The sequence below is a fragment of the Pelobates fuscus genome, chromosome 5, assembly GCF_036172605.1.
Source record: "Pelobates fuscus isolate aPelFus1 chromosome 5, aPelFus1.pri, whole genome shotgun sequence".
Taxonomy (NCBI): Eukaryota; Metazoa; Chordata; class Amphibia; order Anura; family Pelobatidae; genus Pelobates; species Pelobates fuscus.
The window spans coordinates 228330146-228355290 of record NC_086321.1 but is presented as its reverse complement, the minus strand read 5'-3'; the positions used below and the strand labels follow the sequence as shown (position 1 = coordinate 228355290).

Genomic DNA, 25145 nt, shown 5'->3' with positions numbered 1-25145 from the left:
CTGTATTCTTGGTTTACCAAACAGTTAAACAGTCTGGTGTCTAGTTCCAGTTTATACTAGCAGTGTCAGCGTTGTAAAGATAACTCTATTTGTATGCTACTATGCTAATTTAGATATCATCTTAGATATGTTTTTTATTATTTAGTCTATATGCATAAAATTTATGCATGGTGATAAGGAAACTCACTTAATGTTCCTGTGTTTAAAACCGCAAGGTGACAGATCCACATGCAACGATTATAATCTCAGAGGGGAACTTGAGTCAACACAGGGCAAATTAAACTGGTATCATGTTTTTTTTCTCACTTCGTGACTGTGTGTCTGTGCAGCCACAAAAGCAGTGAGCTAGCTCAATGTTTACAATTACAGCTGGCTCTCAATCAGCTTTCAAATGCAAGACAAAGGAGTTTGATGGGATTGTGGTTAGCACGTTATTTAGACAAGTCATGTTCCATCAAACTGATTGGAGCAGATCCATGAGCGAAGTAAGAGACAAATGGACTGGGTCTGAAAGGCACCATCATGTAAGAGTGACATACTTAAATCCGCCATGCTCTGTAGTGCAGGCCAGTCTACTTCTTGTGTCAATTTTTGCATATGACATGGCTGTGTGTTTGACTTCCTGTAGCTCTGTATGTGTGTAATTAAAGTAGAGGATAATCTAGATATGTTTTGACCATGTAGTAGATCTTTGCTTAGATCCTACAATTTTTCTAAATACATCATTAGAAACAAATTCAGTTTTCCCTCTGAAATCTAAAGTTTTGTTTGTAACAGAACAGTACTATATATTGATTCATTTTCAGGTTACCATTGTATTACAGACAGAATAAGGTTCAATTCGGTTCAACCTTGTGCATCTTCTTTATGTTGATGTTGACCCTGAATACTTTAAGATACAGTTTTGCTGAGAAGCTTCCTCAGTGAACCACAGTTACGAAACCCACATCTGGTATCCACAGATAAAATAATACAACATAAATGATCAGCCATAGTTTTCAAGGCATATAGGTTTGACAAAGACCCCCAGAGGTCATAAGTGTTGCCGGGTCATCCTTTTTTGAGTGAATAAAGACACGTATATGCATTGAAAACTACAGTTGATCATTTATTGTATTTGTGTGGACCCTGAATTAGTGTCATATATTATGATTCTGAATTGCTGCCTATTATGCTGATGTCAGCTTGCGAGAAGGCTCTGTCTATGTCTATCCATACTTCTGGATAATGTCACAATTCATCACCATGCACACATATTATAGAGTGTCTCATTTTTATGTAAAATATGCAGCTGTCATCAGTTATAAAAAAAGAAGAGGGGATGTGCTGTTTTGTTTAACCAAAACTACGTACTTTATACACTCTGGGCCTTATTACTTCAACTGCAGCTTTGACATAGCCATTCATGATTCTGTACAAAGTTATATCACTGACCCCATAATGTTGTGTTTTATAGTTTGAACTTCATAGTAATTATTTTACTTTTTGATAGATTTGAACTGTTCTCCCCAATGATGTAACAGTAATCTGAATTCATGTTTGCATACGATTTCCCCTACAGAGCAGTAGTACTGTTCTTCTGACAACTTTGAGTGAAGGTCATAGCCCCACTTAGTATGATTTGTGGTGCTTTAAATGGAATAAATCCACTCACTCTTATAAATTATCCTTCATGATTTACCCTTCCCTTGCCTGTACGCATAGAGTCATTTGAATGCCACAAAAATCCCTCAACAAATGGCAAATGTGCTGGTTAATAGCAGTTACAGCGTTGCTACATTGCTCTATTTCTATGCTCTGTAACCTAATACTTCATTGCTCTTCGTTCTGTAAGTGAAAAGGTTAACTTTCTCCGCAGCTCCTTGTTCTATTCCTGTGAGAACTTGACACAGTTAGGGCCAGATCCATTAAATGACGGATGTATATAATTTGCTAAAGACTCACTTCATTTGTCTCCACTTATTTTGTTTCCCTTGGAAAATGTATTTCTTACAGTTACATTGCAAAGTTGTCAGGATTTATCATATATATAATAAATATCTCCGTATCTGGATACAAACCTCACTGTTTACACATTTCAGTATAATTACAGAACCCTGTTTTGGTGCTTATTCTGAAGTGAGGTAGGGCTTTAATGAATAATTCTGAGTGTGCTACAGTATACTTAAAGCAAATTATCTTCACTAGAAACTACACACTCCTCCCACTTACAGTATCTCTACCATGAGTATATTGCCCCCTCTAATTATCTGTGTTATCTATAGTAATCTTATGTCATTCAGCAGTCTTAGCGTCATCTATATAGTCATTTGTCATTGCTAGTGAATTGTATATATCAATCATGTGAATTGAATAAAGATTGCAAAATGCTGTGCTACTACTATAGGCTAGTTAAAGGGACACTATAGTCACCTGAACAACTTTAGCCTAATGAAGCAGTTTTGGTGTATAGAACATGCCCCTGCAGCCTTTCTTGTAAAAGGATATATTTTTGGGGGTCAAAAGGAGGGCATGAAAATATATAACTGTGCAGATTTACCAATCTGTTGTCATCTTGTGCTATGTCAGTGTCACCGATCATTTACACCACTAACTTTACATCATATCGTCTCCCCTCCCACCGCTCCTCTTTCCAAGTTACATTCAGTCCTCTTCCAATTGGCCATCTAAGTTATAGTTCAATAGCCAATCTGCATTGACTCTAGCTTCTTCATTCTTTCTTTAGTTTTCTATTTCCACTTTCTGTTCATTCTACCTTTAACCTCTCCATTCTCTTTTCTTCCCTTCCAATTACATGTTTCCTTTCTCTCATCATTTCACTTCCCCTTACTACTTATTTCTCCTGACTTCACCTGTTTGGCCCTTCTCAACTTTTCACCTCCAAATCCTCTCTTAATTCGATCTTCCCTTTACATTAAATCTCCTGCACCCCTACTAATTAACTCTGCCATTTTTTTATTTATTTAAAACCCCTTTTCTATTTCCTTTTTCATAAAAATCTCCCTATTTCCCTGCTCATCCCATCTTGCCTTTATATACACACCCGCCTTATTCAATCTATTTTCCCCATACTTATTTACTTTCCCCATCTTCCATCACCTTCCCATCTCATTTTCCATGCACCTCACCCCCCCCCCACATTCATCATTTCATCTCTAGATGCAGTGTCCCAGTCCCCTTAACCTTGCAGCTGAAAACATTGCAGTTCTAGAGAAACTGCAATGTTTGCATTGCAGTGCTAAGACTGCCTCTAGTGGCTGTTGACCAGACAGCCTTTAGAGGTGCGCCCTGCTGTTTCATGGAGTTTACACGCTTTGCTTGAGGACGTCTAGTGTAGGAACACATTGAATCAATACAGTGCTCCTATAGTGTTTTGTTACCATAAGGTATTATTTGTACTTTACTAACCCCTTAGTGTTTGAAGCTTTTATTGCTGTTTGCACTTCTGTTCTTTGCTGCTTTCACATTAAAGCAGGACTATCATGCTGTACTAACCTTTTTCCAATCGCTTCCTCATTTCTTTCTTACTCTGTCTTTCCTTTTCTTCTATTTCTAACCAAAAACATAAGACAAAGTAGGGACAACATTGTCTTATGTATTTTTCATACGCTTCCAGTGACATCTGCAGGAAATAGTTTCTATCTATAGAGGATCCTGCAGCCTTGTGGAATCCTCCATAGACCCCAATGTTGTACTCTCACGCATGCACAAGAGTACAGCAAAGGAGTTCTTCAGCAGAAGAAGACACGCTGGGAGAAGATGACGGAACCCACAAGGGACAGGCCCATGTTTGCCTGCCACTTGCCTGCAAACATTTATAGATTTCTATATAGATTATAATTCCTACACAATTAGTCTAAAGTAAAAAATTTAACAAAGAGATTCTCCGGGCACTCAAAGTGTTAAAAGCCGCAGGCAGTTTTAATGAAACAAAAAAACAACAACCATGTTTCCACCTCCTAAGAGGTCTTTTTCATGTACCTAAAGTAAAAAATGTAACTCGAACTAGATTCACTTACTAATCTTCATTGTTAAACTGCCTAATAAACTCAATATTTAATTTAATTTATTGGAAGTTGTAAAACAAATATTACAAGGAATGAGTTACAGTTGTAAGGCTAAACTGTTGAGAATATAACTTTAATAGCAGTCACATAATCCAAAACCTCTTCACTGATGTATTATATGTATACAAATTACCCCACCCCACCCCCAAAAGTATTTAACTAGGAGCATTTGCCAATTTTCTGTTAAACATTTTACAACCTACTTCTGTAAACCTGATGGTTATATTTAATTATTTGTGTATTATACATGTGTTACACATTTATAATTTTTTGTACAGACCTTCACAAATTATATGTGTCCCACTACTATAAAGAACCCAGATGCGCATTCATTTTCATAGAAACATAGAATGTGATGGCAGATAAGAACCATTCGGCCCATCTAGTCCCAATTTTTGAAATACTTTTAATTAGTCCCTGACCTTATCTTAAGTCTAGGATAGCCTTATGCCTATCCCACGCATGCTTAAACTCCCTCACTGTTTTAATCTCTACCACTTCAGCGGGTATTCCATGCATCCACTACCCTCTCAGTAAAGTAATACTTGGTATTATTTTTAAACCTTTGTCCCTCTAATTTAAGACTATGTCCTCTTGTTGTGGTAGTTTTTCTTCTTTTAAATATAGTCTCCTCCTTTACTGTGTTGATTCCCTTTATGTATTTAAATGTTTCTATCATATCCCCCCTGTCTCGTCTTTCCTCCAATGCTATACATGTTAAGGTCCTTTAACCTTTCCTGGTGAGTTTCCTCCCCTAAGTACAATAATACCCTTAATGTAGACTTTTAACAATTTTTTTTTAGAAGTTATGGGGGGAAATTACAGACACATCAATTTGTTATTAAACTTCAAAATTTTCACTTACAGTGCCCTCAGTTGCACTTTACCCCCTTCATTTGTTAAATAAAGCACAACTATTAATAAATACAGCTCAGTTTTTGAGTATTTTCTTTACAACATTCCATCACTATTTTTTCACATATAATTTAATGGTGGATGTCACAGCCTTGTGTATAATACTATCCAAAAACTCAAGAGTAGAACAATAATAATGTTTACCTGTGCCAGGTTTTTGTGAAACTTTCCCCATATACTTTATTTGGTAAAGTAACATTAACCGTGTCACTGAACTGATCAACATTAACATATGATGCCATTTAAACGCTATCTAAACCTTACCCAACTATCCCATGATGCTAGTTAACCCTAACACTAACTAACTCCAAACCTTAACTAACTCTAGCCCTAAGTTACTCTAATGCTAGCTATAACTCCAGCAAATTCTAACCAACTCTAGCTAACACTAGCAAATCCCAACAACCTTAGTTATCATAACTAGCTCATAATAACAATAACCTTACCAATTAACTATAACATTAACCTTACCAATTAACTGTTTAGCAGATTGGCCTTCAAGCTAGTTAACCCTAACACTTGCTAACTCTAAACCTTAACTAACTCTAGCCCTAAGTTACCCTAATGCTAGCTATAACTCCAGCCAATACGAACCAACTCTAGCTAACACTAGCAAATTCCAACAACCTTAGTTATCATAACTAGCTCATAATAACAATAACCTTACCAATTAACTATAACATTAACCTTACCAATTAACTGTTTAGCAGATTGGCCTTCAAGCTGAGTGATCACATTGAGAGCCAATCACTGACAATTAAGGCAAGTGCTTATTGTAATTTCCTCCTAGGGTGATCAGATTGCCTGGGGGACAATCAGTGGCTATTGATGGACTGCCTCACTAGTGAGACAATTTACCATAGCCCACTGACAGCTGATCCTAGCATGAATTTCTGCAGCAAGGCATCAGCTCTGAATTGCCAAGATTGTGGCATATACAGTTCCTAATGTATGCCTCTATAGCTAGTTGATATAAACTGGTATAACAATTACTGGGGACATCTATTCTTGCAAAGGATTGCCTTGGGGGACCTCCACAGTGCTATTTCTATAATGCCTCACTATTGACACAAAAAGAAAAATAGCTCAATTGCTCTGATCATGGCAAGACATACACCCTGATTGCATACATGCATGGCAGCCATCACCAAGTGCATAAGCACGGGCCCCATACTCTGTATGGCAGCCATCACGAAAGAGTTAATAAGGCAAGACTTGTTTAATCTACTTGATGGCCAATAAATGAATATAATAAGTTGGTATGAAGTTATGAGAATTACACGCTGTGATGGGATTCTTTCTGATACATTCAGTGCCCAGAATTCCTCTTCTTTTCCCTGTATTTGCTGATCTTTGTGTTCATGTCATCTTCCATTGCTAGCAGATGTGCATCAAATTCAAGAAACAGCATATGCTGCACAGGCCAGTGAAATATATTTTCATGAGTGTTGATATTTCTTGAGAGCTAGATAAATAGACATCACTTTGGGGTTGTGTATCTGAAATCTCCACAAACAGATTTAGAGAAAAAAATCCCTTTCATAAATATATTTCAATGCCAAAAGCACATCAATGTTTCACCATTATGAGAACATCCGATATATCACAATCCCCTATCCTGTCAATAGGAGTTTTCTTTGAAATGTGTTGATACTTTAGTTGGCATTGTCCCCAATTAAAAAAAAAAAATCTTCACTGTTTTTAATTTTGCATAAATAATTATTTTAATTGAGAAATAAACCATTGACGTAGATTCATGAAAATTGAGTTAAAATATGAATAAATGGTTTATGTCAAGTTCACCACATGTTAAAAGTTATAATTAATGTTCTGTATGCTTCAGGATATTCACTTATTTTCAGAAATGTATTTATTAAATTACTTATATTACCCGTCAGCAACCTCAGTTTTAATGAACAAGCTATCCAATGTATGGAAAGGGAAAATAAAAGAGATAAAAAAAAAAAAAAGAACAAAATAAGTTGAAATGCAAATCATTATTGTTGGGGGGAGGGAGGTTATAAATTGAATCCTGAAATCTAAACATTCTAGAGTACAGGAGTCCAGCTCATAGCCTACATCGCCAAGTCCTCTCAGTATTTGGGCCTTGTCATTGCCAATACTAATGCCTGCAATAATTTGTTAGACACAGACATTTTTAATTCAATATGTGCTGTTTTTTGGCCAAATGTATGAATTTGGATGTATATGCACATACTCAAGTATCTAGTAGAGCATATACATATGCATATGTACAATGCATAGTCCTAGATGAGCAGAACCTCCAACCCACAATACTTGGCAGAAACTAAGAATACCAGACAGTGTTTAAAGCCCATTTGTAGTTGATGCTGGATGTGGAAAACACAGATCTGATGTAACACAGCTGTGGCTATTTCTTCTGCTGCATGTGATGAGATTGATGAAGACATCTTTTACCATTTTCTTTTTTTTTTCCTTTGGGGTTATTCCTTTAAACCTATGTGTTACTTTGTACAACTACAGCTGTTCTTTGATAAATGGGATTGGCTGTTTCTACTGTAGTAAGAGACTAACTTCATGGGCGCAGGGATGAGTTCAAAGCCAGTTTAGGACTTCACAGAACCTTTGGCATTGTATTAGTTTAGGACTCCCTTCTCCAACATTCATGTCATATAGGATGTTACGATAACTCTAAGAATTAAATATTTTCCACACATAAATTTGACTGTTTAGGCTACGGATAGCGGTTCTGATAAAAGGACATAGCATAAGTGCATACTGGAGAGACAGAGTGGCCAGGGAAGATGACAGATTAATGGGACAGAGGTACTAAGATAAGGTATGAGAAGTGACAGTGTAGAAGACTGGGAACAATTTTTGGAGAGGGAACAATTGAGGATAATGATACATGGGATACATGAGGGGGAATGGGTGGGACTGAGAGAGATCTGCTAGAAGGGATGCCAAAGAAGACAGGGGGAGTGTGGTATCGGGAGTGGAATTTATTTATATATGGTTTTCTATTTTAGAAAGCCAAGCCCACCTTTTCCTAACTTGGCCTTGGAATTATCATCCATGGTAAGGCTTGGTGAAACTGGGTGTCATCCCTGAGTTGTCATCTGTGGTGAGGTTAGGTCTCATCCCTAGGATCTCATCCTTGTTGAGGCTGGATCTCAACCTCGGTGTTCAGTGGGTGTATAGATCTGTGCCTCTGTGGTTCCTTTGCAGCTTTGAGTGTTAGAACCATGTCCAAGTTAGAGCTGCTCAAACAGATTCTTGTGATTTTGTCCAATCTTGTGATTTTGTAGCCAGCAATCAATGAGTTCCCTGTATGCAACTATGCCAAGACATGTGGCTCCTCTTGTTTTTTCCATCTCTATGTGCATGCCCTAGAGCAGAATTCCTCAGGTCAAAGTGAGAACTTGTGTGTCTGCCTGACATCAATCACACCAGGCTTACAGACAGCCTCCTGGCAAGCCCCCAGTGTACAGGACCATGCAGAGAGCTCCATGATCTGCATGAGAGCTGCATGATCGGAGTGCCCGATGCACAGCATAAGAATGTTTAATGATGCTGTTGCAGGGTGCTGCAGTTCCCTGGTGTCCTCAGATGCTGGACACCAGAGTACTAAATCTGGACTGCGAAACAGGACTCTAAAAGAGGGATTGTTCTGCCAAACATCGATCAGTTAGGAGGACTGTTGCAAACACTGCATAAACAGAGAATAATTCATGTGAAAAAATATTTAAATGGACATGACAGGTACATGTGTTATAATTACATAAACTATGAACCCTACTTTATTTTCACCTCTGTACATAGTAAAGAAATATGGCTCGTGTACCTAAAAGCCACTAGGTAAGAAATTAAAAAGATGCCATTGTATAAGAAACTAAACTACAATCTACCTAGACAATCCAATGCACAGAACACAAATTTGGTCTAATGTTCTGATTAAAACTGTCAAAATATGTTTTTTCCATAAAGCATAGTCAGTTTCTGTAGCAGCACCATTTTCACCAGATTGTTGCATGGGGGTATATTTATCATTTTATTGAATGCGATTAAGGGATAAAAAGGTTTTGTTATTTTACCAAAGCATGAGATAATGGGCGCCAATAATGAAACCCCGTGCTTTTTTATCCACTTAAAGTAATTGGCAACACATTGAACTCCATGTAATAATCAGGAGTGAGTCTTATTCTGGAGGGTTCACTGCACCTATTTCTTAAAATTATAGAGATATGATTCTCCCAAGGGTTTAAACTCTGCTCTGAGGAATTTTGCTCTAGGGCATACACATGGACGTGGAAAAAAAGAGGAGATCATTTACTGACTTGAAAACGCAACGCTACAGTGGGGTAGATTTACCAAATTGTCACTGACACCTTTGTGTCTGTTCATGCAATTTTTTTTTTATCTAAACACAGTATTTAGAAGTGTGCTAAGTGTTGACACAGAATAAAGGCATTACAGCACATTTTGTATCACACCAACAATTGTCTACATGGTTGCAACTATATACGTTCCCGCCTCTTAAAATATACAAAGTAAACAATGTGTTTAACCCCTTAACGATGCTTGACGGAAATTTTCCGTCAAGGCAGACCTACCGTTAAGGACGCATGATGGAAAATTTTGTGAAAGTTAGTGGGGAATTTGGGAATTTGGTGTTAGGCTAGCTAAGGGTTAATGTTAAAAAAAGTTTTTAAAAAGGCTTTAAAAAGTAAAAAAAAAAATGTTTTTATAGTGTTTTTAACCTCTTAAGGACACATGACATGTGTGACATGTCATGATTCCCTTTTATTCCAGAAGTTTGGTCCTTAAGGGGTTAAAAAGTTTTAAAAATTCCACCCCCCTTTATCCAGTCCTAATAAAAATTAACCCCTTCCCTGCCAGTTGATCACTTCCTACAGTGATCAAAATACAGATCACAGTATTATACTGTGATCAGATTTTTTTTTCAACCCCTGAGGGTTAACTTTTTTTTTTTTTTAACCCACATAGATTCAATTTATTGCATTAATTACTTTAAATATCTTAAATATTATATTTTGCTAGCTGGGCTGGGTGAGAGTAATGGGAAATTGGGGAAATAAGTGCTGCTTACTGTTAGTTAGGGGTTAACGGTAAAAAAAAGTTTATACAGATTTTAGAAGTGTAAAAAAGTTTTAAGAAAGTTTTAAAATGTTGAATTACCAACAAGCTAAACTACTCCGAAATGGAACATGGAAACAGCATAAAACTTCAAAATTAGAAAAAAATTGAATGGCTGTGTCTCAAATGTGCCCCTTCAACATCCACATATACCTGGCAAAGGTACATACGGAGGTATTGCCGTACTCAGACGACATAGCTGAGCAACATATGTAGTATTATACAGTCGTAGAACACATAAGATTGGCAAAATATACTGTGCAAACTCACTTTGTGAGTCAAAAAGGCAGTAAAAATGTTTATTACCACTACACTTGGTATGCTTTTATGGGATAGTTGGAATATATAGACTGCTAAAATACTCCACAATGTACACAGCGTAAAAATTCAAAGTTTGAAAAAAACTGGAATGGCTGTGTCTCAAATGTGCCCCTTCAGTATCCTCATTTACCTGGCAAAGGTACATACGGGCATATTGCTGTACTCAGATGACATAGCTGAACAACATACAGTCATAACACACATAAGGTTTGCAAAATATACTGTGCAAACTCACTTTGTGTGTCAAAAGTCAGAAATTTTTTTTTTACCACTACACTTGGTACAAGCTAGCTGATAAATTATCCCACGCTAAGGTTCAAAATATGCCTTTTGAAATACCCTGGGATGTCTTCTTTAAGAAATGGTATGCCTTTATGGTGTAACTGGAATATGTAGCATGCTCAAGTGCTTCAAAGTGGGACATGGACGCTCAAAACCCTGCATCCTTAAAAACCTGAACTCGTTAAGTCTCTTTTACAGCACTGTAAATAGTGTCTAGGTCATACATTGGGCATATTGTTTTACTCAGAAGATGTAACTGAGCATAATTTGGGGGATTTTATGACAGTGGTACATATCAAACATTGACATAAATTGGTGAAAATATGGTGACAAGTTAAGGCACAATATAAGATACCCTGGGGTGTCTGCGTTATCAAATGGAAGCCCTTTGTGGGGTTATTTGAACAGTCAAATAACTATAATACCCCAAAATGAGACATAAGCCCATCATACCCATCTATGAAAATTCTAACTATAGAAACTGACTTGTCTCTTATATGGCATTTTAGCTTCACATAATAGTGCCAAAGGCATACAATGGGGGTATTGTTATAATCAGCAGATGTAGCTGAACATGATATGGGGTTCTGTGCAGGAATAGCATACACCAGCTTTACGCAATACACATTATAAAAACCTTGTTATATGTGTATATGCCAAAATAGAGAAAAAACACAATTTTACTCTAATATTTAGCAGATATTGGCAAAGAAATGGATACGTAAAAAGTGTCAAAATAACCTTAGATAAATAGCCTGTGATGTCTACTTAATATAAATATATAATTTTGTGTGGCAATTTTGTTTTCTGTGCTGCTACTAAACCTACAAGACAAACATACCAACTTCTAAAATAGTTTCACATTGAAATGTTATTTTGGTCCTTGTATTTTGTGACCTGTAACTTTCAAAATAAGCTGAAGTAATATACATATTATATACTCTATAAATCAAGACACATAAATGAATTTATTTTGAATGATTTTTTCTAAGTTGGATATATTAAAAATGCGCTATTATTGCCAAAACTGTGAAAAAAACTTATTATTTCAATTTTTTGGGCATTTGTTTTATAATTAATGAGAATTTATCTATGTATATGAGACATTATATGTGCCTTCTAATGGTATATAATATGTGTTGGTGCAATAATTGACAGAGATGCAAATAGCGTTTGAACAGGAACAGCAAATAATGCAAAAATGGCTTGTGTCCTTAAGGGTAAGTCCAGTTTTTGAAGCTGCCCCCTTAAGGGGTTAATTAGTTTGTGCTGAGTGGTAGGAATAACTTGTATACTTAAGTGCTTAATGTGTTATGTTAATTTACTTATAACACTGACTATACACAAAGCGACAAGTTTATTTGTTGGATATTTTTGAGACTTTTTTTTGCACCCGTACCCTAATGTTTTCATATGCACCAATTTTTGCTGATGCAACAGATTTCTGAATATGTTTGCTACATTTTCCAACAGAAAAGTGTTGGATTTTTTCCTCACTTTAAAATTGTTGTTCTTCTGAAGTGGTAATTGTTACAAAAAAACAGCAACATTTATTATGAGTTAATCTATCACATTTTAAATAATTTTAATTAATGTGAGCAAAATAATGTAAACATTTAGCAACCACATTTCTAAACATGTTGATAAAAAAATACCCCAATATCTAGTGCTCACCTTTCTGTAAACCTTTACCAGCACCATTAAAAAATAATAATACACATATCTGGTGGAAATGTGAAGAAATTAGACCTCTATGGTCACACGTTCAACAACTTTTGAACAAAATAATAAACCACTCAGCGTCTGTTACTTTATCTCTAACGCTCTTACTCCTATTCCCACCCCAATGGAGAAAGGAAACAAAACAAATAGCTTCCCTCATTATTTTAGCAGCGAGGCACCTACTAGCCCAGAACTGGAAAAAGTCATAATGCCCCTCCCGAAAGAGTTAATGAGCAAAATCTACCAATATTATAGATACGAGGTTCTCGCCTCGGACTCATATATAAAAACAAATAAGATAGTACAAATGTGGAAACCACGGCTTCCCTTGTTGGGTCACTGAACCCAGAAGGCCAATACAGGCAAACATACTACGCCAACACACCCATAGCTCTAGAGTACGCCGCACATATCACTGAAACAACCCAGGCCAAATCCCAAGCAAGAGTTTAAATAATAGGACCACAGGGTAAGGATAGGACAGGCACAGGGAAGGATAAATATATATTTGAATGTTTGATGTTTGTTTCCAACACTGTAACGTGCATTATGTGATGTCAAATGAAATGTTGTACTGGTCATGTCGACCTTTCCCCCTTTCCCCTCCTTTTTATTCTGTACCCCTCTCACCTTTCTCGTTTGTATGAAAATAAAAATTCTAAATGAAAAATAATAATAATAATAATAATATTTTATGGTCATCTTGTGTTTTTATTGTTTGTTCTTGCTAGTCACTATTTGCTCATAATGTTGAATAATTAATGTCATACAACGGTGATGAGATTGCAAACTAAGCTGTTACTTGTTATTTGGAGGTGATATGTAAATATGGTGCTGTTCAATATACAAGGTTTTTATAGTAATTCCTTGATATCTAGAACGTAGTATATAGTGTTTGATAAAAAGTACAGAAGGTGTGTGTTTCATATGCATCAACTCCCCACCAAAAGACTAAAAAAGTTAGACAGAACAGTTAACCCCCAAACCCAGCATATTAAACAATACAATTTTGAAAGCAGATATAAAAATGTAAATTTTCTGTATACCCTGATCCTCACTGTGTTCTTATTGTATTTATCTGTTTAGCAAGAAATAGGATTTCAGATGCCACTGATAAAAATATGGTATGTACATTGGATTTTATGCTTTGAACAAGTCAAGGTAGAAACCAACCTTCCTATATCCTTAAAGGATGTGGAAAGTAAGGGCTTAGATAAAGTATAAATAACTTCTAATTCTAACAAAATACAGAGATTTCCAGATCACCCAAACACGTATTAATCAGCCCTGTTTGAATATAAAAACATATGACACCAAGATATATTTATAAAGTACATTTTAATGGAATCTTCTCAACCTTTTAAATGGTGGGAGTTTTCTATATTTGCAGATGGAATTAAGTTAAATGTATTAGGTATCCATTGTCTATGTTCCCCTCCTCCTTTTCCTGTTTTGTTGTGTTCGCAGCAGAGTGTTGTCCCATTTCAAACCGTCTGCCTTGCTGCTCCCTTAAGTCTCCCATGTGATCTGCAGTCCTTGTTAGTGCCTCTCCCCAACTTTCCTTGTACACACAGAGCTCCATTCACATTGGTTGTAATGTAATAGAGCTTTGTAATGTTATTGGTTGCTACCCCAAATCCATTCTGCTATTGGTTGACTTAGGATATGTAATGGTATTGGTTGCTACCCCATGTCCATACTGCTATTGGTTGACTTGGGATATGTAATGTTATTGGTTGCTACCCCAAGTTCATACTGCTATTGGTTGATTCGGGATATGTAATGTTATCGGTTGCTACCCCGTGTCCATACTGATATTGGTTGACGTAGGATATGTAATGTTATTGGTTGCTACCTCAAGTTTATACTGCTATTGGTTGACTCAAGATATGTAATGATATTGGTTGCTACCCCATGTCCATACTGATATTGGTTGACTTAGGATATGTAATGTTATTGGTTGCTACCCCAAGTCCATACTGCTGTTGGTTGATTCGGGATATGTAATGTTATTAGTTGCTACCCCATGTCCATACTGATATTGGTTGACTTAGGATATGTAATGTTATTGGTTGCTACCCCAAGTCCATACTGCTGTTGGTTGATTCGAGATATGTAATGTTATTGGTTGCTACCCCATGTCCATACTGCTATTGGTTGACGTAGGATATGTAATGTTATTGGTTGCTACCCCATGTCCATACTGCTATTGGTTGACTTGTGTTCACTGTACAGACAAGGAAATATATAAAAAAAAAACATTGTGAGTCTTAATAAAACTGCACAGTACTTTTCCCCACTTTATCAAGTGTCTGACTGTTATTGTGGGGGAATTTCTGCTAAAGCTCTCTCTCTGGACGATTCTTGGCACTGCTAATTGGGTAGTGCTAGAAGGAACGGCTGGCTCTCTGCTATACTTTCCCTTAGGACAAGGGACAAACACTGGGAACAACAGGTCTGGATCCCAAGTTTGGAACCAGCCTTCCTGCTTCCACTACATATATTGTATATATAATTTACATTATAAACTTTTTGTCCTCTCTCAAGACTGGTGGTTCCTTACTAGGAACTGGTGAGACACTGAGTGTGTAGCGGTTGAATCAATTTCCAGAGATAATCCATTACTTTTTCCTGTCACTTCACATTCTGACTAGGAATGTTTGTGTTCAAAGTATTGTGAAAAGCGCACAGTAATACTTAATACTTAATACAATTTAAAGCTACAGTTGGTTGATCATTGAGCAATTAACGTAATTATATAGCAAGTCATCCCAAGAACCAAATTAGCAGTAACTATGGTTTATAAACAACAAATGTATCCACACCGAGTTACTAGACAATGTTTGATGCTTGGGTTTTAACCTAGTGATTTGGTTCAGTAATAATATCAATTTATGGTCATTTTGAGCACTGTAAATTGTCTATGATCTAATTATCACTACTTTTGTGGATAACAGTAATTAAGCAATAGTCACACAATGTAAAGGTATTATTTAGTTGATATTGGGACTGCCTAGGGCTTAACTATCAGGAATGATGTCTTATTATTATAATTATTATTTCAGTTTAAAAAAATAATATTATTTATTGTAACTCTATTATTAAACCTATAGCTGAAATGTATTGCTGTATAAATTTAAATGTATATTTTTTCCATTTTGATTTAAATTCTAAATGAAACATGCAGAAACTTATTTTTAAGTAAATCTTATATTGAAGAACAAGCCTGATTAAACATAGTAAAGATTTTTTTTTATTTTTTTTAAATGACATAATGGAAATATTGTGTACGCAAGGAGGATTGTTTTATCTGAAGTATAAAAGTCACAAAATGAAAATATAATACACACATAATAGTTGCACACAGAGAAAACTGACACACATTTACACACAGAGGACAAGGACAGATACACAAAGTTACACACAGAGGTAGCTGACACACACATTTACACACAGGAAACTGACACACACTTACACAAAAAGCACGCTGGCACACATTCACTGACAGACACACTGATTTGACACTTTTTGACAGACACACTTACTGACCCACACATTCACTAAAAGACACATCCACTCACTGATTTGACACACACTGACAGACACACTCTCACTGACAGAACTACACATTCTCACTTATACATTTTTTCAGCCTCCTAACCTTTGTGAGAGCTGGAGTGGATCCTTTCTATGGGATACAGTAGGGATCCTTTCCTTGGGGTGTGGCTGCTGTCATCGTTATGGTCTTCTTGCTCTTTAGTTACATGCTGTTTAGTAAATCTGTGGCCGGGGTGATGTCATAAAACGGCTCTCGGCAGCAAACAAGCATTGCTGGAAGAACACAAAGATTACATCTTCCTCACCGCCCGACCTCCCCCCGGACAGCTGCGTACCCAGACAGATGATGCCTACTCTGCCCACATTTTTTAGTGGGAGCTGCCTAGAAATGCTGACATTGAGGAATGTCTTCTCCCACATTCATACTCTCCAAACAGTAATGTTTCTTACTCTTTCTTTTTTTTTTTTAATTCTTTATTTTTGTAGTGCGTAAGTTTATGACATACGCTTGTGAGGTACCCCAAAGGCAGTCCTCCAGCGTGTTAACAACAGATTAATATAGAGGTACATAGTAGGTCAAGCACTTTTTTTTTTTGTAAGGATTCAGACAGTGTATACTTGCATTGCTTAAGTGTTTCCATAACATAACATAACATAACAAACAGAGAATAGTTATGCTAAACTTACATGTGCGAGGTTAAAGTAACACATCATATAATTAGGAGTTTGCAGGCTATAGTCACGTACGTATTTGGTCACTGATAGTTACAAACCTAGTTCACTGACTTAACATGAGTAGATCAGATATGGTAGCTAAAACCTGGGGGAACTGCTTGAATATTAATTAGAAGTTACAAGTTTATAAGATTCCCTTGCAATTGTTGTGTAGTTACTGCTTGACTGCCTGTTAAGCATATCACAGTGGGCATAGTTTAACTACCAGCTGTGTGGTTGCCTGCTAGATAAGCCAACTTATTGTGTACGCCACTGGGGTCGAGCCCGTCGCTTTGCCGACACATAACTGATTCAAATGTACAGCTAAGTCAAATAGGAGGCATGTAAAACAAACTAAGTGGGCAACAGGTTTAAAATAGAGCTTAGCTGGTGGCATATCGTGTATTGTGTAGAAGTCGCCATCTAGGCCGGTAGCAGGAGGGTCGTGTTCTTGGCTTCTGTGGAGCCGTCCGTCTCTCAAACAAGAGTTTCGTCCGATTCTTCAGCCGAGCAGTACTTATAGAGTGGGATTAAGTCCATCAAAGGTGGTCTGGCAACGAGCCTCATGCGAAGTGCGCCCTTGCTCTTGCTTCAGGACGGGATACAGAGGTGAGGTGATTGGAGTTGGAGACCATGATTGTGTCCCCTATGGTAAGTTACATGCCACTTCGTCTTGCTGGGGGCTTACTCTCGACTCTTGTAGGTTACAGGCTGGTTTGTGCCTGTAAGCGTTGTGAGTGCTGGGTTGTTGTTGCAGGCCCTCGTATTGCCTTCGGCACGCATGGCGTCCGCCATCTTTGGTAGGGTGCTCAAGCCGCTCTTCTTGGTAGCAACGCTGCTGGGTCTTGGTGGTCCTGTGGTTGCCGTGTCCACCGGGCTGGGACCGGGATAACCCCCCCGGTCCAGAGGGGGTGGGGGGGAGCAAGACCCCGGATGGAGACCCGGGAGAGCGGCCGTCCCTACCCGGCTCAAGCTCCAGAGCGCTTCAGGCCTCGTCGGGTTACTTTGGAGTGCCAGGCATGGTCTTGAGTGGTATCCCCGTGAACCTCTGCTGCTGGAGGTTGCTGTGGGCACCAGTATGGGTCAGTGGTTGCATGTGGCACCTAGTTGGCACTGATGTTCCGGCCCAGAAGCAGGAGCTCAGACGGGGCACGTCTGATCCTGTCGGCGGTCAGGCCCCGCCCCCGTTTCTTACTCTTTCTAATTCTTATTCTAACTAAATGGATTTTGCCAAACCAGGAGCTTTTTTATGGGATAGTAGCTTGAGCAGTTTATCCTTAATGAGTGTAGACTTATTACAAGTTAGATTGACTCCTAAGTAAGTGAGTGATTCGGTTCTCTAGCCAAATGGGCAGGGCAATGCTTGGTAGATAAAATATGAGAGAGAAGGCACATCAGCAAGGCTTGCACCTCACATTGTTTTTGTTTAAAGAAATATGGCCGTGTGTTTCAAGAAGGGACGTTACATTCGTCATTAAAGGGGATAAATGAGCCCCTTTTGTGCTAGGGAATTTCTGTAAGATCTAATGCTCACCACGTATTGTTGGAAACCTAATGCTGCCTAACAAATCCTGCTTGCTCCAAAGGTACTAAGTAAGGGAGCAGAAGGATTAAATAAGTCACTAACATTTTGGCATAAAGTTTGATATCTGCATTTTATAATCAAGATTGGGTAGAATATGGCACACAAATAGGGGGTTTCCTGGTTTGGGTAGTGTTATTATTTTTTGCAGAAAACATTCTTTGGGTATGGATTCCTGTTTAAATGTTAAAATGTTAAAATGTAAAAGAAAAGGCAGTTAAGTGGAGAGCAAGGTGGTCACCATAACTACTATTAGAGGTGCTGGAAAACTGATTAGGCTTGGGAGATTTATGTTTTGGGAAGGACTGTAATTGGGAGATCTAAATCTGGAGGGAAATAGGTCTCCATTGGCCAGGAAGATGTCAGTTTGGTGTCCGGTCATTGCTGGAGTGATTGTTTAATAGAATGTACAAGGCAGTAATTATCTTCACTAGATTAGTAAATTTACTCCTGTGTTGATCCTGAAGGTAGGGAATAGTAGAGTGAATCCAAATAGATAGGGTATGGTGGACATGATATGTCAGGTAACAAGTCTGATGCTAATGTAGGACAAACGCTGTTCTTTCTGTTCTTCTTGCTTTTTGCCTTTTTTTGTTGAATTTGTGGACACTTATAACAGAAACAAAGTATTAAATCTTGCAGTTAGAGAATGTATGAGGTCATTGCAAATAGAGAGGTTGTGAAGAATTAAAGTAGTGGTAAAATAAGTGGACGGGATTGCCTGGGTCCATAGTGAGACAATTTGCATGGTGGAGAAAAAAAATAATTAAAATAGCAAACAAAAAGTTACAATTTACGGTTATTGAAGCAGTAAGAAAAACTGCAGAACCAATTATGGATGAGCATCACCCAAGTTCCAGAGTGGTGGAGGGGAGGTGACGTGACCAGGAAGGACAGAGAGACCTCATATAGCACTGGAACATAGTTGTGAAAAGAACAAACTCCATTGTTTAACTTGCTTTATCATGTTGGCCATCTTGTGAAGCATGGCATGCTTCTTTTATGTTGAACCATGGCATTTCCATGATATTGCCAACCCTGGTGTGCCAGTTAGGAGCCATATGGAGCTGCGTTTACTTGCAACTGCTCTCAATGTGCTCCATGCCACATAGCCCAATTGTACTCTATTTTACCATTCAATATTCAGTTTGCTTCCATAACGATCAGCATTTATCCACATGCAGAGAGTATACCACTAAAGCAATATTCATAGAGCACAATATTGCTCTAGCAAAGATGAGTTGTTTTTCTCTCATATGTCAATGTATCACTATATCACTGAAGTACATATATATGTATACATATGATGTTTAGTAGACACAGCTATGGTGTTTCTTTTTGTCCCTCAATATTCATTTGTCCCTGTATAAATGTATGCATGGCTTGATGAAAGTAAAAGGAGTGGTGCAATTCATACTTATGTATGGTTTGTTGACGTCTTCGGGAAATGTGATGTATTGTAAGCCGGTGACATGCACAACCATATTTTATGATACATACAACATTTTGATGGATGTGTTGAAAGTGTTGTTAATCTGGTTGCATAGGGTAAGGTCAGTTTGTGCGTCATATTTTTGTTAGAATGTTATACTAAACAAAAACACTACAAATATGTGGGCTATATAATTTGGCTAAACTAGTTTATTAGGGTTTTATCTAACATGACACTATATGTAATTAATATCTTGTTGGAAAATTAAGCTGTAAGATGGGTGTCAAATATTCTTAAAGTGTATGGATACGTGCAATTCACCCTGTCTCAAACACTAGTTTATAACTAAACCCCTCTTTAGGACGTGCATAAGTACTATACATTCTATGGTCTACTCGCAGGGATAGTACATCTACTTGATGCTTTGCCAGCATTATGAAAGATGTAGTCCACAACATCTGAAGTGCCGAATGTTGCCTACCCCTGGACCAACGATATAAGGACATACACATTATCATAAAATGCTACATCTTTTTGTATAATATCCAGAGCGCAGTAAATGGAATTACATATAAAATATAAAGTAATCTAGATCTGTTCTTTTTTATTGCACATTTACAGTATACATCATGCATCTCTTTAGATAAAAACAATAGTACTAAAATGTACAATAGAGGCAACTAATTAGTCTTTTTGGCACTCATGGGAAAGAGCGTAAATGGAAATTATTTAGTAATTATATAGAGAGCATGACATTGTTTATCCCTACTAAGGAACATTTCCAGTGTAGCTTGACCTTTGTAATTATCATTATTTATGTGTGTCATTTCATCACATATGGCCTTCCCCTCTTTCACAGAATTGTGAACACTGTTGAACTTGGCAATGTCATCCTTGCCAAAAAATGTGAATTGCATTTTAAATGTCAGGACTTGACAGCATGTATAGCAGAAAATAATTCAACATTATTTTTTGTTTTAAAGCCTTGTAAAGTTTAAACAGTTACTGTAATTGAAACCGTAAGTTGTCAAGATCTCGGAGACCTGGAAATAATTCAGGCAACACATTATTTCAGATTTCTTTAAGTAATTTTACGTAGGAATAAAGAAAAAAAAAGGAATAAAAAATGTTGTGCCAGTTGACAAAACAAAACATATTGGCATGCGGCACTTGATTGTTTTACTTTCATGATGTATTGTTTTTTTTCTTTTTTTTCTTTTATATATATATATATATATATATATATATATATATATATATATATGTATAAAACAAAAAATATATATACACTCACAATTAGGCATGTGCATGGGGAAAATTTTCGGTTCGGCATTCCGAAATTCGGGATTTTCGCAATTCGGGACTTCGGCAATTCGGCACTTCAAGACTTTGGAACTTCAGAGTGCTGTGACAGGTAAATGTAGAGACTTGCCTGTCAGTCTCTTCATTTACCTGTCAGAGCACTCTGATTGGATGGCTTAAACCCACCAATCAGAGTGCTCTGAGCCTAATTGCAGGGCGGGGCAATGCTTTATAAGCCTTCCCCCGTCATGCAGAGCTCAGTCTGCGCAGAGCCCACCGTGAATGAAGATGGATTTTTTTTTGGCGTTCGTTTTTTAATTATTTTTTTTATAATTGCGTCGGTTATTATGGTTTTTTATTTGGCCTTTTTGGGGGCTGAAAAAAGAAGATTTTAGAAGAAAGAAAAGATCGAATGGTAAGTGGATTTTTTTTTACAGGTACTTAGTTAAAGGTCCCCCCCTCATTAGATTTTAGGGTGAGGGGGATAGGTAGGGGGGTCATTTTTATTGGGGGGGAGGGGGTGACTAGGGGTTTGGGGACCCCTAGTCACCTGGGGGGGATTTTTTTAGGGCCCCCACCCGCCGCTCAGGGGTGGGGGCCAGGTGGAAGGACATTAGGTCCCCCCCCTTATTAGTATTTAGGGCCCCCACCCACCGATCAGGGGTGGGGGCCGGGGGGAGGACATTAGGTCCCCCCTTATTAGTATTTAGGGCCCCCACCCACCGCTCAGGGGTGGGAGCCAGGGGGGTGGACATTAGGTCCCCCCCTTATTATAATTTAGGGCCTCCACCCACCGCTCAGGGGTGGGGGCCAGGGGGGAGGACATTAGGTCCCCCCCTTATTCTGATTTAGGGCCCCCACCCACCGCTCAGTGGTGGGGGCCAGGTGCTCAGGAGGGGGGAACTTTTTTTTTTTTTTTTACAGTGAGCAGCCAGAGGCTGCTCACTGTTTAATAGACATGCCCCTACTCGCGGTATAGACATGCCCCTACTCGCGGTCATTCCTGTCATTACATTGACTGGCTATGTAACTTACATTTTATATGAATGTATGTTACTTGATTTTTGATTTTTACTTGAAGTGTTGCAAATGCTTACAGCTGAACCCTGACTATGTTTGTATACTTTTTATTTAAAATTATTTACAATGTAACATTCTTCTTCTTTTACTGGGTAAGTATATTAGTACTTAGGCAATACTGTGCTTCGGAACTTCGGCAATTCGGCACTTCGGCAACTTCGGACATTCGGAAGTACCCGAATGTCCGAATTGTCCGAAATTCGTCCGAATGCATATTCGGACGGAAACGAATTGCACATGTCTACTCACAATCATGTTTCAATGCTGTTAAAGACTTTCCTAAAAAGCTATATTGTTTTTTCCTAAGCTGTCTGTATATGCCTAAAAACAAATGAATAAAAAATGTTTTTTCCCCAACATTTTAAACTGATTTCTTTTACATTCTTGCTCCTTCTACATACAGTAACACTTGTTACTGCATTTTCGGGTGTCATCCCATCAACTTTTATTATTTAAGACTTTAAATTCTTCACATTTCATGGCTATTTTGCTCATCATTTTTCTGCAGACTTCATACGCGATCCTCATTTCATTCACATTTCCCCAAATAAATCGGATTGTAAGAGTTTAGACTGTTCCAATTAAATTACCTCATTCTCCTGGTGCTGTCAAAAAGGCAAATCTCAGCTGAGTTGTATGTCTGTTAGCCACTTTTTAGTGTGTACATTCTTAGAACGGTCCCAGGGAGCTGCTCTATATTCATTTCAACAATGTTTAAAGCCGGGCATAATTTCTGTTCTCCCATTTGTTCATATATCATATTTTTTTGACATTATTTCATCACATTTAGACATACAAGACTATATTTTTAGATGCAAATAGATTTAAGTTTTCCTGAATTTGATGTAGGACTCTGCTGGGAAAAGTCTATCTTATTTAACACTTTTCATTGTTCAATTTTGTTGATGTTCTTTATCTACTCAATATCCACCCATATCTAAACATTTATTTTCTCTCTATGTGAGTAAATCAGTTTTAATATCATGTACGTGTTGACAAGTGTTAGTGAATTGTTGAATTCAATCAGCACCCCCTATCACTATTGATTTTTTTTTTCTTCATACAGATTTATTGGCTTTCCACTTACTAGAATTATTTACTTTACAAATCTTGTCATTTGGGCGAGAACTTATCAGCATTGGCTATTATCCAGGAAATACGTTTCTTAAGTAACTTAATCTCTTAAACCAAATTTATTTTGACACATCTACAAGTTTATGCTTTCATAATGTGCTAATACAAGTAAAATAATTATGTCAATAAAATATGTAAAATTTTACTAAAACCGCTCTAATTCCATTATTAGTTCTTAGTTCCATGTGACTCGACATAGTTATTCCAAGACCTAGTAAATCTTTTCTGAAATGTAACATGATAACATGACGTTGGATACAGGAATAGAAAAGGTATGTTCTGTTAGTTGACCAGGAACATTTTAACTTCAACTTTATAATATAAACAGACAGACACATTGGTGCATAAAATAGGAAACCTTGTTTTTATAAAAATGAACAAGAAAATGGATACTGCAAACAAGTAATAATGTTCTCTAACACCATTTCTAGGCTGCATGATAAAACGAGCAGACAATAACCCAAATGGATATCATCTAACCTTCAAAACGGGAGACCCCTCCAAGCCTGCTCATATAGCTGAAATTTTAAGATATCCTTTGGCAGCTGTGAATAATAGAAAATAATGAAAAATAATAGATGTGTTACTCAATCGTTGCTGACAAAAGAAAAAATAACTATAAATTAAATCACTAAAATACTTTATTATAATTTATACATTTATCACGTATTCAGCACTGATATAAAAGTCAATGCAACACAACTAACTTGACACAGGAGCAAGATTAGCTATATTTCAAGAACTGAAGTGTAATGCATTTATCAAATTAATATTTTAAATCAAAAGATTAGTATACATTTTTTTATGTTGCTACTGTTATTCCTCTCTCACTTTCGACGTACGTTAATTACTGTAACAGAAAGATTGGGCAACAGCAAAACATCCTTCTCGAGAACAGGCTGTGGATAAGCTTCAACTAGTAAAACTAACAGAATTATTTATTTATTTTATTTATTTATAAAATATTTTACCAGGAAAGATACATTGAGATTTCTCTAGTTTTCAAGAATGTAGAAAAACATGCCTATTCCTGGTGCTACTTATCAAATTACTGTTCATTCCTGTCTGTTTTGAATCTGATTGCAATAGAATTTTTTTTTTGTCTTGTTTTATTTATTTTTTATCCTGCTTATTTTTTCTGTATTAACACAGGAAAGACAATTTAATGTAGCTTAAATTCCAAGTTAATATATTTTAATTAAGTATTATTTGGAATCCAGGTTGTACCTGTTAGTCATCCTTATATTAATTAAAAGACACAAAGAATAGTAAGAAACTAACTTAAACTTTTCTTACTTTATTTCACTAACTGGTAACCACCCTTTGGTTGTAATGGTCATTCTCATTCCTTCCAAATCCATACCTCCCAACTCTGGCATCCTAAGAATCAGGACACCAGTGGGAGGGAGGTGAAGGTGGCAAACAATGGATGCAATTGTCTCACTAGCTGTGCCCCCGAAGGGGCAGACGCGAACAGAAAGTGGGTCGGTCCACAGGAAGGTGAATGCACACTAGGCTACCTATCCATCACTAAGGCCAGCCCACTAAGGGCAGGACATGCAGGGAGCACTATTTTCAGTGCTCCCTGCAGGGTTCTGGCACCTCTAAACATAGCCCAAGCTTGTCTTATGATGCGCTCATGCTATAATTGTTGGAGACAGTCCCCTAGTGTTACCAGACAATTAAGGCGAGACTGGACACCAGACAATTAAGGCGAGACATGACCCAAAAATCTTGACTGTCCTGTTGAAATCAGGACTCTTGGTTGGCATGCAAATCCAAATACTTGTTCTGTTCTCCTCTTGTTGCTGTTTTCAGCTCTCCCAGTTCCCTTTACTGGAGAACTATTACTATTTTTCCTCCCACATGCTATGTTATCCTTCAAAATCCATTAGCA

The 25145-nt window shown here is 37.4% G+C and overlaps 1 protein-coding gene across 1 annotated transcript in view; it reads left to right on the top strand.

Annotated features, from left to right (window-relative positions):
- The window catches only part of GLIS3 (GLIS family zinc finger 3), a 373789-nt gene that overhangs the window by 336413 nt on the left and 12231 nt on the right, over window positions 1–25145 (top strand). The window lies entirely within an intron of this gene.